Below are 17,224 nucleotides of genomic sequence, written 5' to 3'. Positions count from 1 at the left end.
GTGTCGAATTTTTGACTTCGAATAACGATATTTAAATAAATTAAATGAATATGTTTTAATTAGAATAAATGTAAAAAAGCTGATTTAAAAAAGGATGATCTGGTGATAAACTTGAAAGAATGATCGAAAAAGACAGATGATAAATCGAAATAATATGATACGTTACGTGCCACTTTGGGCACGAGTGCCATAGTTTCGTCACCCTAGTCTGGACTGTCTAATCTAGATTATTTTTACCGTATAGTCTTTGCAAATTAATACGGATTAACGTCTACTAGCGCCCGTACTTGTTCAGTTTTTTTTTTTTTTTATATAAAACTCATCCCAACTCTCAAAATTAAATTTTTTGCCATTTTATAATAATAATATAAGTTTTTTATAAGAAAATTTAGTCATAGTTGGCATTACACACAATTTATTTACTAATAGAGTGATTAATAATATAAAAGTTATTTTGAAAACAAAATTTCTTAACAAAGCCGAAAAGTTACGTAACTCGTTGCTGGATTTTTTCATTTGACTGTTTTAGCCCTACGAACACTAAGAAGGCCTTTTGACCAGGCCAGGTGGTGAGGAACGGGTTCCGATAATCCAGGACCAGTGGCGCACCCATAGGAGCTCTAGCACCCTCTAAACGTCTAAAGAGAAAGGAAAACAAACACTAGAAAATTTTCCAAAAATCTTTTTTTAATTAAAATTAATTTTTTATTTATATTGTGTCGTGCCTTCTATTTCTGCTCTAATTGTGAATTAGCAGTCTCATAAGGTGGGAATTTTATTGAATTTGCATTAAACCCCCCTGGTCTAGAGACACAAGTCTAGGTGTTGTCCAGAAGATAATACTTAAGTATATATTTAAGCGTATAAAAATTACAATTTTATTCGAATTTAAAATTTTTCTTCATTTATTGTGAGAATATTCATAATTTCATTTGATCCTAAATTCATATTTAAGATCAAATTATATTATATTACAATAATATATGCTAAGAAACCCTTAAAAGATACGATGTATTGACAAATGTTTAGAAATCCATATCAGATCTTATCTTTCTTATCACAAAATATTATTTTGAAAAAGATATCCTGTCAAGTTTATCGCTCTTTGTAAGAATAAATTGAATGTATCGGGGTGAAATTAAAACGGAAACAAATAATTAAATTATTTCAGTGTGTTTATAGTAAAATTAAGCGAAATAAAATTCATTTATTATGGGAATAAATCAGGTGAAATAATTATACACCTATTTTGATACAGTGTTTTACAAAATTGTTAATTTGTCGTCGAATAATTGGTAATAAAGATACAGTACAAACTTAAATAATTTATTTAATATGGATTTATAAAATTTATTTAATCACCTATAAACTGATAAATAATTTCTTGGAATATTTACTAGGTAGAAAAAACAGATAAGAATTATAACCTCTGCACTTTCTTATCAATAATATAAATTTGAAGTCTAGCTGTTATCTGTTGTAAAAAATTAAATAATTTTCATAGTAATTAATAAATAAAACTGATTTGAGAATGTTTCAGAGCAAATAATTATTGTCTTGATTTTCCAAATGTTAATATATTTTATAATAAAAATATATAAAGTATAATTACACTGGTATTATATTTTATGAACTATCCAGATTCATAATATACAGGGTGAGGCAATAACTATTGCCGCCTTGAATATCTCTTAACCTAACGGAGATGCATTTGGATAAAATATAATTGACCTTCAGAGATCGAAACAAGGCGAAATGAAGGTTACCTTCATATTTTTCATTTATTTAATTTAAAACATATGCTCTCCACCTCAAATTAGTAGTGGCTTGCCCCCGTACATCATACTTTTCCTTTAACAATAGAGTCGTGCCGGTCGTCTATCTAACACCTTTGGGGGGAAATTTTTGAATTGAAATAACGTGAATTTCGGTTTACATCTCAGGTTCGTGTATAATCGGGGCCTTCCGCCCTAAGGTTTCCATACCTGGTCTCGTCTTTCATCTATCTAACTCCGTTCTCGAAATTAAGGAAAGACGGGAGGATGGACGGATGACAGTGGGAATTTTAGGCCTACAATTTTTTTCAAATTGCAGCCCAATAAACTTGTGTTGCTCCAAACATACGCTTCATTGAATTAAAATGGCTTTAAAGAAAGAATTAATGCTTATTTTCCGCCTCGGTTAGAGTTGATAGAACGACAATAAAAGCTGCTGGATATATAACAGGCTGCCAAATTGGGTCCTGGGCGGGTTGCGCATAATGCTTTATAAATTTAAAAATAGTTTATTTGCTTAGATTTAGATGGAAACTGTTTGTTGTTAACTTTAAAATACGATAATACCAAATGATTAGTTAAGACAATTGACAGGAGAATTTGAAACGGGAAGTTAATAGGGTGGTGAGGGCTGTGGGCAACGTTAAAATCGGAAAATTCCTTCCTGGTCATGATGTGGCTTGTGTGTTGTCACCAAAGCGTAAGAGTACTCACCTAGTTTGGTGTAAAACTGAATGAGAGGGCGCTAGTTATCAAGAAACCTTTCGAACTTCCCGTTTTGAGTGTCTGTATACGTAAGTAACGCTTGTTTGAAAGCGGAAAACATAATTCACGACGTATCTTAAAACATGTCCCTTTGTAAAGGGACTGGCAATTACTGTGTGGCAGTAGGGTGAAGTATGTGCAGTGGTATTACAAAAATGTGTAATATTAATAGCAGATAACGATGAGTTTGTAGCGATATTCGCTTGTGCCAACGATAGATCTGACACCTAGCGGTATTAGCGCGAACTACATAATGGCGGCTGCTATGGGTATAAAGTAGTTTGTTAGAATAGAAAGTGTTCACTCTATCTAATATAGGCCATCGTCAGGTTTAATATTATAAATGTTCCAAAATGGAACGTACCGTTTTCGAATATTTTACATATTTAAAATTCAAAAAAATAATTTAACTTTAAAATAAATTGAAAGAAGTGTGTATATTTAATAAATAAATGAACAAATAAAACATAGAAAACAAAGCTAAGTAGAAAGAAATTATTTAAAGGTTTTTAAGTGCCATTCTTTTTTCTATTATATATTTCCACACTGTTGGAAGCGCATTAGCATCCATGGCATTTAGGCAACTGTTTTTCATTTTACTTTTATAAATTTCCACCTTTTCCATCTCCAACGCAATGGATGGAGAGTGCACCGTTTAAATGACTTTAGCCTCTTCCCATTTTACAATCGCTCCTTCAGTCTGTGCTATAATTAATAATATTGTGTTGTTGTGTCCTTTATCAACGTTGTATCAAATGCTCTTTTTCTTATAAAAATCGAGAATGATCTATAAAAGAGCATCTAATATCTGTAGCTTGCTACGGAACGATAAAGACAGCGTAAAAAAGGAAGGTAAAGCTGGGGTATATAAAATTCCATTTGAAAATCAACAGTTAGGAATCGAAAAAGATTATGTGGGTGTGACTAGAAGAAACCTGGAGGTACGTCTGCGAGAACATACATACAATTTTGACAAAGGACACAACACTAAAGTGGCTAGAAAATATAGTGTCGGAATCGAGCTTATTTTCTGCCCCTCTATTAGAGGTTGCCGCTAGAGGCGCTGCTGTCAATCGTTGTGCTACATTGGCTATATCATCCTATGTTTATATTGGTTTTAGGTGGGATTTTTAGTAGTAAAAGAGTTTAGATCGATAATAAATCATAACACAAGCAATCAATTATTACATAGTATTATTTTATTAACATTTATTCATGAAGGAATTCGATTTTATTAATGCTAATTAAGATTCTTTTTAAATCAAATAGCCCACACTGTACTGTCTATTTTTACATTACAACTGTTGAGTACTGTACAAACAAGTATTATTTAGAGCAGCTGATTTAGAGTATAAGAGTAATCTACTCTTGTTATTACCGACAAGGTTTATTCATATTTACTAAAAAATAGAATTTATCATATTGTTAATAATAAAATGTAACTTTTATATGGCTTTGTGAATCTCTTCCACTTAGAACTTATTAGGTAAATACCATCAGCTACATAATACTGTATACCGTTCATACAGTATTATGTGACATAGTATAAAGCAATATAAAATTTCAATTAGATTCTACACAGTATATAAAATATAAATGCTGAATGTTACTTTATTGTCCCAATATAAAATTACAAAATTAAGTATGTAACGAATAAACGATTACTAGCCTACTGCCAAAAGTACAGTACCTACGCATATAAACTAAACTTTTTAATGTGCAGCTGTTTCTCGAAAACGGTACAAAATTCATGCTACTACTCATACACTGCATATTTGAAAAATCTTAAAAAATTACAGATTAATATGCATGTAGATTTCTCAGCTTTTTCAAGAAAAAGAAAAGAATTAAAAATTACAGTGGAGTAATATATATAAACTAAATATTTGGTCAGAAAGTTGGATGAAATCGTTTATTCTTAGCCTAATTCTGCAGTTACAGTACGGTAGCTATGTGATTCGCCTGTGCTTTAGGTAGAATTTTTCCTTTCTAGTGTATTCAGACCCTTTATGAGGAAATGTAATCTAGTCAGTAAGTAAAATTTTACAATATATTTAGTGACAATTTCTCTATGTTCAGTGCAGCCAACTAGAAATAAATTAAACGTGAGTCACTTTTTTTTTCTGATATATGAGTAATGATCATTTACCGCCCAATTGCTACCAGAAATATACTTATCTATGTCTCCAGGATCAAGTAACTCATCAATTTTTTTCTGATTATTTGTTATATCAAGTTGTGGTAAGTTTGGTACAGAGAAAAGAGAACTTATATTAATGTATTTCACTTTACGTAATGTTTAATATTGTTGGAAACCTTGCCATAATTTGTATTCTTTGACAGCACTGAAGAGGGGTTGGGAGATAAGCCAACCCGAAATGCATTTGATTAAATAAACCGTAAATTTCCTAACCATTGCTGTATGATCGTCTACCAGAATCATTTTTTGGATTACAAGGACCGTACACACAGAATCAGAATTGATATATTTTCTTGCACATTACCTGTTTTATGTGACCTAGCCAAATTATAGAAGCTCAAGCAATTAATAATTGTGAAAAACTGACCTGCATTAGGATGGTCATTGCAACCTGCATACTGCCGGACAATACCGAAGAAATTATTTTTTTCCTGGCTTAATTAATTAATTAAACGAAATGTAGCTATATTTGAACTGTTGACTTAAGTATTGGAGTAACGAAAGAGTACTGTTAATGCTCACTCTGAGCTCTAGATGGGCTTTTGCTTAAAAATCCTTTACCATCATTGCTATCAGCATATTTCTCCCATTCATCTATATAATTTAAAAATGTCACCAAGAAATTAACGTTTAACATTGATTAACATCGACTAACATTTCCTATGAATTTATTTACTTTACAAACACAAATTTAATCGCTTTCAATGTTGTTGTATGAAAAGATATTATGTAGCCATAGCAAAAAGTAGCACAATGATTGACGTCAGCGCCACCTTTTCTATGACGTCACTAACCTCGATGTGTGGACCCAACGGTTAAACTGGAAGGATATAAGCGCTTTCGACACTATATTTTCTAGCCACTTTAACAACACTATTAGCAATTACGGCACAGACTGAAGGAGCGATTGTAAAATGGGAAGAGGCTAAAGTCATTTAAACGGTGCACTCTCCATCCATTGCGTTGGAGATGGAAAAGGTGGAAATTTATAAAAGTAAAATGAAAAACAGTTGCCTAAATGCCATGGATGCTAATGCGTATCCAACAGTGTGGAAATATATAATAGAAAAAAGAATGGCACTTAAAAACCTTTAAATAATTTCTTTCTACTTAGCTTTGTTTTCTATGTTTTATTTGTTCATTTATTTATTTAATATACACACTTTTTTCAATTTATTTTAAAGTTAAATTATTTTTTTGAATTTTAAATATGTAAAATATTCGAAAACGGTACGTTCCATTTTGGAACATTTATAATATTAAACCTGACGATGGCCTATATTAGATAGAGTGAAAACATTTGTATAAAAGAATTTTAAGCTCAGCAAAATTAGCTGTGGTGAAACTGAAGTGAATTGTTTTCTGAGAAAGAGCTGGATAGATGTGAAGTTATCAGTTTTAGTACTTCCTCTCCTTCTGTAAGACATCTTTTTCGATCAGCCACAAATTCTAAAATGTCACAAAGTGTAATCATCGTGACTTAAACAACTACGAAATCAACTAGGATTAATGTCGGATACAAATGCGAATAAAACGTTTTGACTACAGAGAGAAAAGTTATTAAAAAGACAACACACAAGTAACTCTCGTACGTTGTCAAGCACGCTATACCCTTCGTGAAACCATTTTGGTCGACTCATATGCCACCTATATTTACTGGCACAAGCGAATAGCTTTCGCGAAGCGAAACCAACCACGAATGAGAGACAATCTCTCGCTTGCGGGACTGAAAATCTTACTCTCGTAGATACCTGCTACTGACTCTTATTAGCTAGGTTGAGGCCGAAGTCTTAAACGCGAAAACGTGTACGTCGGACGTTCAGCGTCGCTTTCCCGTAAGCCTAGAAGTTTGACAATGGCGTTTGGAAAGTCGGTGGAATCATGCTCGACATTCCAAGCGTTATTGTCAAATTTCTAGGCTTACAGGAAAGCGGCGCTGAACGTCCGACGTACACGTTTTCGCGTTTAAAACTTCAGCCTCAACCTCGCTATTGTTATTCGACATTTTCGCTTTAAATTGCATCACATTTGTTCTCTCGCTAACGTATCTCGTCGGAAATTTCGCTGGCTCGCATCTACGTGATGACGAAACGTTTTTAAACTCCGTCCGACTGTACTTTTTCTTTTAGTATGCCATGCCACGTGTTTTACTGCGTACCATCGTACTGTATTTCGCGTACTTTTTCACTTAATAAATAATTATAACAGTCAAACGATTTGTAATTTTTAAATGACTACTTTGTATAATACCGGGTTCTGTCCACAAAGCAATCGTGAAAATCGAGCTATTTTGCGGTATCGCTGCTGAAGAGATTGTGTAGTTCAACGTCTAATAGTAAGAGATCGGGCCACTCCAGATCAAATTTAAGGATGCCCCCGCTATTGAATCAGAGCCTCAGCCAGAAGTTCCTAGAAAAAAAGTAGATTTATTTACCAGAATCCTTCTATATTCTTCCATCTGGCATGATTTTGCAAGACATATCGAGAGGAGCCGTAGGTGGGAAGATGCTTAGTGACAACCTACAGGGGTAAGGGTCACAGTCGGAAGACTTTTAGGGATTACAAAAGAGTTTGTTAGAAAGGCATTGACATCCAAACTTAGATCCAAGATGATTTGTTTTGTTGATATAACATATAAATGAACAGGGCCGTTCCTGGATCGTTGGCCGCTCAGGTGGAAAAACAATATCGACGCCCTTATTAATATTATTTAATTAAGAATTTGCTATACAGTGTTTACTTTTACACTTAGTTATATATAGTTTTAAAACAGTTAATAATCACGAAAAAAGTTTTGATTATTCTTATTAGAAAAAGTTTTATGTATAGGCCTAATAAACGGTCCACAGTTGCTCCTGGATTATTTGACTGGCCGGGTACAGTACGGGGATACCTTTTGCACTTCTGCCAGTAACAGGCCAGGAAATGAACCTTCATCTTAATGATAAGGCAAAATTATATTATAAAGTGATGCTTTTTTTTTTTTTTTTTTTTTTTTTTTAACTCTTTCCGCCCTGTGGGCACTAAGAGGGCCTCTTTTAGAAAGCCCATTATGGGTTCGGCCAGGCCCACAATGGGGCGACCGGGTGGTGAGGGACGGGGCCCGACATATTCGAACGGACCACCCCCGAAAAATTCCTGGGGATATTCGACCCGCTCGGATTCGATCCCGGGTCCCCCAGAGCGGTAGGCTGCCACCTTGACCGCTCGGCCATCCGGCCGTCTATAAAGTGATGCTAATTTCAATGAGATAAATGCCGTGTATTGTATTTTAAACTTAATACTTTCCAAACGTATTAATCCTTTGATGTAATTCTAATGTTTATATCTTGTGGAACGTAATCTTAAAAGGGGAAATGTTAAAACAAAGAAAATGTATTGTTTTCTTAAATGTGAAGTAAATCGTTAATATATTTATAGCCAAGTATTGATAATAAAATTGACTAATGCTTTCTTTGTATTGCAACATACTTGATTATTTATCTTAACGGATGCTTTTTACTTTATCTAATCTTTTCCCTTTATTTAAAAAAATAATCTGCCATTATTTTTCAATATAAGCGATTCCGACAATATCTTAACGGATACCTTTTCTTACCTAGAACTTATTTATTATTATTATTATTATTACTTTTTAAAATTAAAATGTCATTGTTTTCTAGTAAAATATTCATCATTCTGAATAAAAATTTTAAAATATTTTTCTGTTTCTTTGTATTTTGTGAGTATTTTCAAAATAATAGAATATTAATATCAGTATCATAATAGTTTAATGTATTTAATACAGATCAATCAACATACGATACTAATATTAAATGTTACAAATTCATTTATAATAAGAAAGTTTTAATGAATAAGAAAATATAAATTTTACATTATATAATTTTTCGCAAATAAATAAAAAAGATAATGTAAAATATTATTAAATGTATTTTAAATACAGTAGTTGAATTCAAGAAATTTAAATTTATACTAATGTTGATATGTACCGCCATCTGTAGGTTAGTAATAAAAATATTTTTATTAATTTAAAAAACCAAAAATTAGTATAAATGTTATTATTATTATTATTATTATTACTAACATAAATTTTTTAAAACGTGTTAAAGGTTTTGGTTAATGTTACCTATGGTTCCAAAATGGCGACTGGTCTCTGATTCCAGCAAATAGAAGAAAGGAAACAGTGGAGACGCACGTTCTAACCTAACCTAACCTATTCTAATAATTTGGTTGCTAATAATTATGGTAATTTATTAGAATAGTTAGGTTAGGTTAGAACGTGCGTCCCCACTGTTTCCTTGCTGGAATCAGAGACGAGCCGCCATCTTGGTACCAAGGGTAACATTAACCACTTTTTTCCGTGTAAAAATTAAAGAAAACATTTTTAAAAGCCAAAATTTTGTCATACGCCAGAGAACGTAGAATCTTCTATTGGAACATCGCAGCATCTTACTCGTTAGACACACGCTTACAGTTTACAGACTAGAAAGAATTTAATAAAATTTAATTATCTTGTTTATCACATTTTCTTTCGTTATAAATCTATTTTTTATAGGTCAACAAATGACACTTAGCTTAACCAATAGCTACATAACACGTGAGTATAACATCAAAAACGGAAACAGAAAGATAAAGAAGCGATATTTCTATTTATCCGTCGAGTCGAAGCTTTCCGTCTTGTATTTCCGCATTTCAGTACTAGTTCTAAATACGTTACGTTTCCGCTATATTATTTATGAATACTATACTATTTCATAAATATTTATCTTCGTGTTGTGCTTAAAGTACGATCGGTATAAAGTAAAGACACGTTTGTTGTCGTGACGTTTCCGTAACGACGATTAATGATATGTTTCGACGCCTCTGTTGTTTTTAGTTCAAATGACAACTGATTTTTCCCTCCTGGTATTCTATTAGGACCTATAATTAGTTGGTTTGATTTTTTTTCACTATATCAATGCCAATAAAGTGTCCTAGATCAGTCAAAACAGGATGCTTAAAGTATTAATATATACATAAGCTTGTTGACACGTTCTATCACGGGTTTTCATTTTAGGTTATAATTTATCCTGGATTAATCCCTCATCTAATAACTTATCACCAGAGTTATATTTATATTTACTTTCATAATTTTTTGTATGTAATTCAATATTTCTTCTAAAACTAGATCAAGCATTTTGTATAATTAAAAACTTTAAAAATTATTTCTCGTGGCTTGTAAATAATTTTTCAATAGCTAATTTATTTTAAGACATTCCTTTAAATTTTAATTTTGATTGCAATATTTAATTTATGAAAAATATAATACACATGTACTGTACATACAGTATTTAAGAGTTTATTCGGTTAATGTTACCCTATGTATACAAAATGGCGGCTCGTCTCTGATTCCAGCAAGGAAACAGTGGGAACGCACGTTCTAACCTAACCTAACCTATTCTAATAATTTGGTTGCTAATAATTATGGTAATTTATTAGAATAGGTTAGGTTAGGTTAGAACGTGAGTCCCCACTGTTTCCTTGCTGGAATCAGAGACGAGCCGCCATTTTGTATACCTAGGGTAACATTAACCGCGCTTATTCTTCATCCACAGCGCCAATGACTACATTCACAATGGTACAGGGTTGAATTAAAGTGTGTATGTTCTAATTCGGTCCCCGTTTCTAATTATACTACTGGTAAGTAATAGAAACGTAAACAATGCTTCAAAATAGTTCGTGAAATATTAAAAAATTAAATAGATTCTGTATCGAAGAATAACGTGAGGTTATATCTACATATAAACTATTTTATATCCTACGTTCTCGTTACGTAACCGTAAAAATAATAATTGGAGTACGACTAGAAGGGAATAAGTAGTATAATTGAAGCCAGTAATTCAAAAAGTAATTTGAAATATTCAAAAGTAAAAAATAAAAAAAACTCGAAATAATTATAATTACTGCCTAGAGAGGACACTACCAGTTATTTAATAATATTGTTTGTTTTGTTTTCAGTTCCTAATATTGAAGTATATACAAATAAATAAAGGCCTATTATTTACCGGTATGTATGTAATTGAATGCTCGACCTATAGCCTATTCTAATTTGACCTTTTTTATTGTTATTTTAGGTAACTATGAACTAGCAAGTAGCCTAAGTGTTAATATAACTGGATGATATTAAAATATGTAGGAAGATTTATAATATTCATTCAATCTATAGAAATTTATAAAAATAAATATAAATGCTGGAAAATTAAAAAAAAAAACATTAATCAATATTTATATATTGATTTTAGATAAAATATTTCTCCATATTTATTATGAGTGTCCATGAATTTAAGCAACTTTCTATAGTTTCTAGAAAGTATTTTAAGCATCCTACAATTAAAAACAAATTTCTCCATTACTATCCATTAATAAAACTATTCATAATGAATTAATACATAAACCTAGTCATATAAATATATTTGTAAGCTTAAAGAGAAATGTTTATATTTCCTGTTTTATATTTAAGCAATTAAATATTGTTTAAGTTAATTATAAATTTATAAATAAACAGCTTACATGTTGGCATTTAAATTAGTTCAATTTATAAACTTTATCTAAAAATATAAACCTATTATGCAGAATAAAATATTCTATTGTTAACGTTGAGTAATCGTTTAAAAATCTAAAATGAGGAGGGGAAAAAAAAGCTTTCTTCTGAGCTTTGCAACCAGAGTAAAAAGTAGATTTAACAACAACAAACATTACGAATTTCTATAATACCTTTTCTCCCATTACAATGTGATAAAATTGCCTTATGTAATAATATTTAGCCAACTTAAGCCCAGAGAACACATTCAAAACGAATGGTTTATTTTAAAAAATGATCAAATAAAACACTTTCTGAGTCCGTTCTTACAATACTTATTGTAACATTTAAAAGAATAATAAAATATTGTTATACAATACGATTTTAAATGACATAAAATCCTTTTAAAATACTCTTTATCTAACACAATATGGGATTTCAGCAAGTAACCCTTCGCTTGTTAATAACTCTTCGTACATTATTCATATTATTAATTGGTTGTATTATATAGTAATGTAAGAAAGTAAACCGATAATAAATTTTTAAAATATTCCCAAGTAATTATTAATGAATTATTAAAATAATAATTAAGACTTACAAATACGTAGGTCGTTAATCGTTTCTACAATACATAATTAATACCACACATTCTTTAATTTTTCCCTGTACACTTGTAGTATACGATAAATAATTTTAGAAATTATATTCTAAGAAATTATTAGATCGTATGATATTTATTAATTTTATTGTTTCCATGTCTTTAAAATACAATGGGCCTACTAAGTAGATGGCGTGGTTGTATATTGCAATCTTCGTGTTACGTGAAAAAGTGACATTGTCGAAAGGTGCGTAAAAATTGTTACGATGATACGATTTTATTTTTAAATAAAATAATTATGAAATACTGTATACATTACATTAAACGTCATTACGTATTACGTCAGTAAATTACACGATAGATCCCTCTATCGCTATTACCTGACGACACCCGGATTGGAGATTACCGGAAGAGCCGCCATTTTGGCACCAAGGGTTACGGTAACCAATTATTCTAATGTAATCGTGAAAATTATTAAATAGAACATTTAAAATTCTTTAATATTCTAAATTTTTGACAATTACGACACACAGTATATGAATTTTCAAATTTAAAAATTGCTAAAACGTAAATTGCATAAGAAATTAATAACCACGTAAAATCCGAAGGTTATAAATGCAAAATAATTAAACTTTAACTAACGAATTTTAAATTTAAATCAGCAGTAAATACTTGTATAAGAAGCCTATTATTACGACTTATAAGCAAGATAGAGAATAATTGTTTAAGTGCTTGATAACCTTCAATAACTTTAATGTTACAGCAATTAATTAATTTTAACAAAGGTTATCGTAATTCTTAGAGGTTAATAGTTCTTAAAGACCTCATCATAGTAATATTATAATAACTCCTTCGCATATACAGTCTACAGTATATACAAAAGAAAGTTACATAGCACGATTAAATTATAAGATATTAATGGCATTTTTACTGTTTAAAAATAATTTGTTTTATCACTCTCTTAGAAAAATATGAAATTTTATAAATATTTTATTTCATAAAATTAAATTCTTTTATGTAACAACACTTACGTGATGTGGGAAAATCACGTTACTAGCAATTTAGAACACAGAAAATGTGGCATTACGTGAAGTAATTTCCTGTTTAAATGCTATTTCATACTTATATATATATATATATATATATATTTTTTAAAACGTTTTGAAAGCCGACAAATAAATTTCATTTAATGAATTCCATATTTTTATAACAGGAACTGAATTCGGGAATTCTTTTCCATTCCTATATAATTGATTTTACATCAGAATGGAAAACTTCACATCTCATAAATGTCAAATATGCCCTAGCAAATACGTATAAGATGTGATGTATTCCATGTACTATTACTTGTGAAAGTTATATTTAATTATATAAATATAAACGTTGTTTCGAAATGATTTCACGCTTAAATTATATAAAAATAATTATTTTAATTCGTATTGACAATTTATGTAATGAGTATACTGTTTCGTCTTACGTTGTAAATTTACTAAAGAAATATTTAATATGCTATTAAAAACATCACAGAATGAAAAACTCCACCTAAATATATGGTTTTCAATACAGATGTGTATATATATATATATATATATAGGCTATGCATACGTTTAGATTGTAATTGTGTAGCAGGAATTGTAATTTCTATATGATCATGATAGTTTTAACTGAAGAGTTAGTAAGATATAAGAATTATATACAATATGTAGAATATAAATAAGGAATTAAATGCATATTTTTTGTACGGAAAATTTAAATTAATAAGTGTACTGTAATAAATAAAAACAATATTAATGTGTGCCTTTTACTGTTTAAATAATGTTAGTTCCTGAAAATATAAATCATTTAAAACACTCGTACTTTTACCAAATTCTAGTTTTTCCCTTATTTTCATTCTACTACTTCCCTATTTTAAATATATTGGTTAATGTTACCCTAAGTGCCAAGATGGCGGCTCGTCTCCGAGTGGCCATCTTTTCTCTTTCATCTTTTCATGTTTCTTTCCTCGCTGGAATCAGAGACCAGCCGCCATCTTGGCACCTAAGGTAACATTAACGAACGTTTTTTTTAATACTTTATTATATCGAAGCAGATATATTAACTACAAAAATGAATTCTATTCTAAAACGTGAAAATACTGGAATTAAGCATTAATTTTTTAAATTAAAATAAAATTAATTTTTAATTATTGTAAAATATTAAAAAAAAATAAAGATAAATTCAACTTTTATGAAATATATATAAAATATTTCTTAAATTCTCAGTAAATGTATCATAATTAAGTAACAAAAGGTCAAAGTAATGTAGTCAAGGTTGTTCTTGGGGGGGGGAAAGAAATTTCTAAAGAAAATATTTTGAATTTATCACAGATTTTCAAGTTAGAAAATTTATAAAAAATAGATTTTAATATTTTTCTTTCCTTAACGGTCAAGCAAATCGTCTTTCGTGTCTTTTTTTGTATTCCTAAACTGAACACGAATGTTTGTGTTTTACTAACAATACGTACAGTCGCTAAAAACTGGTATTTGTTTTTTTTTTTAATCCATTCAAACGCTATTTATAATTATAAAATATTACATTTAGATTAAAAGTTGATATTTAACTAATCTTTAATTCCTGTAATTCTAGCTGGTTACTTATTCCGAGAAATTCGATAATTTAGTTAAGTCGATAATTTTTTATTGTTTGACAAAAATGCTTTACGGATTATATTTCGTAAAATACAATATTATTTTTAAAAATTTCTCCTTAAACTTAACGAACGGTTATTAAAAATAAATAAATAAGTAAGTAATTAAGTGTACAAGATTGAGTTAATTGCCGTACACGACGTTATTCGGAAGGTTCTGTTATGATTTCTGCTTCCTTCCTCTGATAAATGGATATTGTTTAAGTCTTATCTAACCGTTAAAAAAAATACTACATATATGTGACATAATTAATAAAATTTAAAACAATAATTATACTTCGTGGAGGGGAGAATCGAAGAGTAAAGAAGCATCGGTTTTTAATCGTAAAATTATTCGAATTTAATCTTAAAAAGTTGTGTTATCTGTGTGCCTTTTGCACTTTATACTATTTATTTATTTCATAATTTATTTTATCGCAGATAATGCGTAATGTATAGGTTGATAGAATGACACAAGATCTATGTAAAGCGCATACAATAACCGCAACTATTCTCACAATACGATCACTGTAATAGCGATAGACAACTCTTTTAACTATTCGGCTTTTTCATACGCCGCTACGAACAGGCAACAACTGTATTAAAACTTCCTTTCTTCTTAAAAATATTCTGTCCTGTATTTCTTTTGAAATGCTTTCATTTTTATTTCTTGTATTTAAAATATTACCCACGTGTTTTATGATAATATTAAATCTTCTTTTAATGCAAATAGCGCTTTATTGAAAGTTTTATTCGATGATAATAATAAAGTATTTGTTTTTTGGAGTAGATAACGGTATCGAAATTTATTATTCGTGTGGGAAATCCCTTATCACAAGGTGTATAAACGTTGAATCACGATGTTTTATTAGAATGTTTTCAATAGTTTTTATTGTTAAAAAAACACTTTCTCTATAAATTACTTCAAAATTTTTAACTAGTGACCGATAATCTGTTCGAAAGGATGAGGGAGATGACGTGAAGTGAGACTGCTTTGAATAAACTTATATACAAATAAACTAATAAACGTAGAGGATTTTAAACAAAAGATTAATTAAGTGTTAAAAATTTAATATATTTATATAATTTTTTATAAAGATATAACAATTGTCACGACTGTTTTCTAATTCTCTTTTTCTTCTTACCCTTCTTTAATTCTTCTTTAACTTTTATTGTATTAGATTAAATGATGAATCTGCAGGAAAAAATAGGTTATTTTTTTCAACTACTGTAACCTATATAATTTTCTATTTTAGAAAATTTTAACACTGACAGGGATATCCTTATTATCGGCATCTATAAGGTTACTTTTTAAGGCAGAAGTTGCAATATGATCATATAAATCAATGAAATATTTGCCATTTAATGCTAATTTACACTTATTTTTTGATTGTCTGTTTTAAATATTTTTAATGTTTACTGTTTAATATATAAATAATTATTTTATTTTATTTTTTTTTTTTTTTTGCTAGCAAGAATGGATAAAAATAGAAATTCATTACTTAAGATATAGTCTTATGATTAAAATATTACCCACTTGTGTAAAATCCGTGAATACTTAACATTAATAGTTTGTCGAGTGAAAAGTAAATATTTATAATATTTATAAATTGATTTTTATTATTATTTCCTATCTAAAAGCTTGCTTTTTCGAGTGGGTAAATGTCGAAATCACAAAAATTTAAGATAAAGAATTGATTATTCTATTTCATAACGAATTATTGACTCGTAATCCGTTCGATCTGTAAATTTAAACTGCTATATTCAATTTTATTTATTTCAATAATAAAACTATACGTAAAAGTCGTCGGATTTATAAAAATAATGATTTAAATTTATATATTTATTTTAAGTTAAAATATTAATGTGTTAGTATACGAGATAAAACGAAATAATCGTTTTCAAAATAAATTTTAATCGGTATAAATTGATAAAATGATGGTTTGTTTATTATCTTTTAAACATTAACTGTCATATATTAGATATCGAAATTATGTTTTTTTAACTTCTATATAAGTTATTTAATAATAATAGTTTGTTGCGAGTTTTCAAATGCCGTATATCATTTTAATAGTTTAATTAGTTAATTGAATAATTAAAAAAAGGGCAGTAGGAAGGCTGTTTTAACAGGTCTACAGTGGGGGGGGATGGAAAATCTTAGGAATTTTTCAAGGGGATAGACCACCCCAAAAAATTCCTACGGTTTTTCACTGGTTCGGATTCGATCCTGGTTCTTATAAGAGTGACAGGCTGACGCCTTAACCATCCGTCATCTATGCCAAATAATAACCTATCGATAAGAATACGTGTCATGGCGTATGCTATCGTTACGTAAAGAACTGGAAACAATAACGCTGTAAAGAATGTACGAAAATATTAAAATTCGAATTATAAACGATCAATTATCACGTGTATATTGTACGAAGAAATCTATAATTGCCATTTAACTAAATTTAGTCTTACGTTGAATTAATAGAGAGATGTTAAAGGTATTTTTAAACTTCAAAAATGACACAATATTGTAAAATCAGTTTTAGTGTAAGTCGTTCATTGAATGAAAATGAAATATGATAATTGCTAAACGTTTCGACAATAAAGCGCAAATTCGTAATGAATTTTAAATAATTGAATGATATGTAATTAAAGATAGACAATGCCCTTT

This window comes from Centruroides vittatus, unplaced genomic scaffold (genome assembly GCF_030686945.1).
Source record: "Centruroides vittatus isolate TY-2023 unplaced genomic scaffold, ASM3068694v2 contig_2818, whole genome shotgun sequence".
NCBI lineage: Eukaryota > Metazoa > Arthropoda > Arachnida > Scorpiones > Buthidae > Centruroides > Centruroides vittatus.
The sequence above is the reverse complement of the archived record's forward strand: the minus strand, read 5'-3'. Positions refer to the sequence as shown.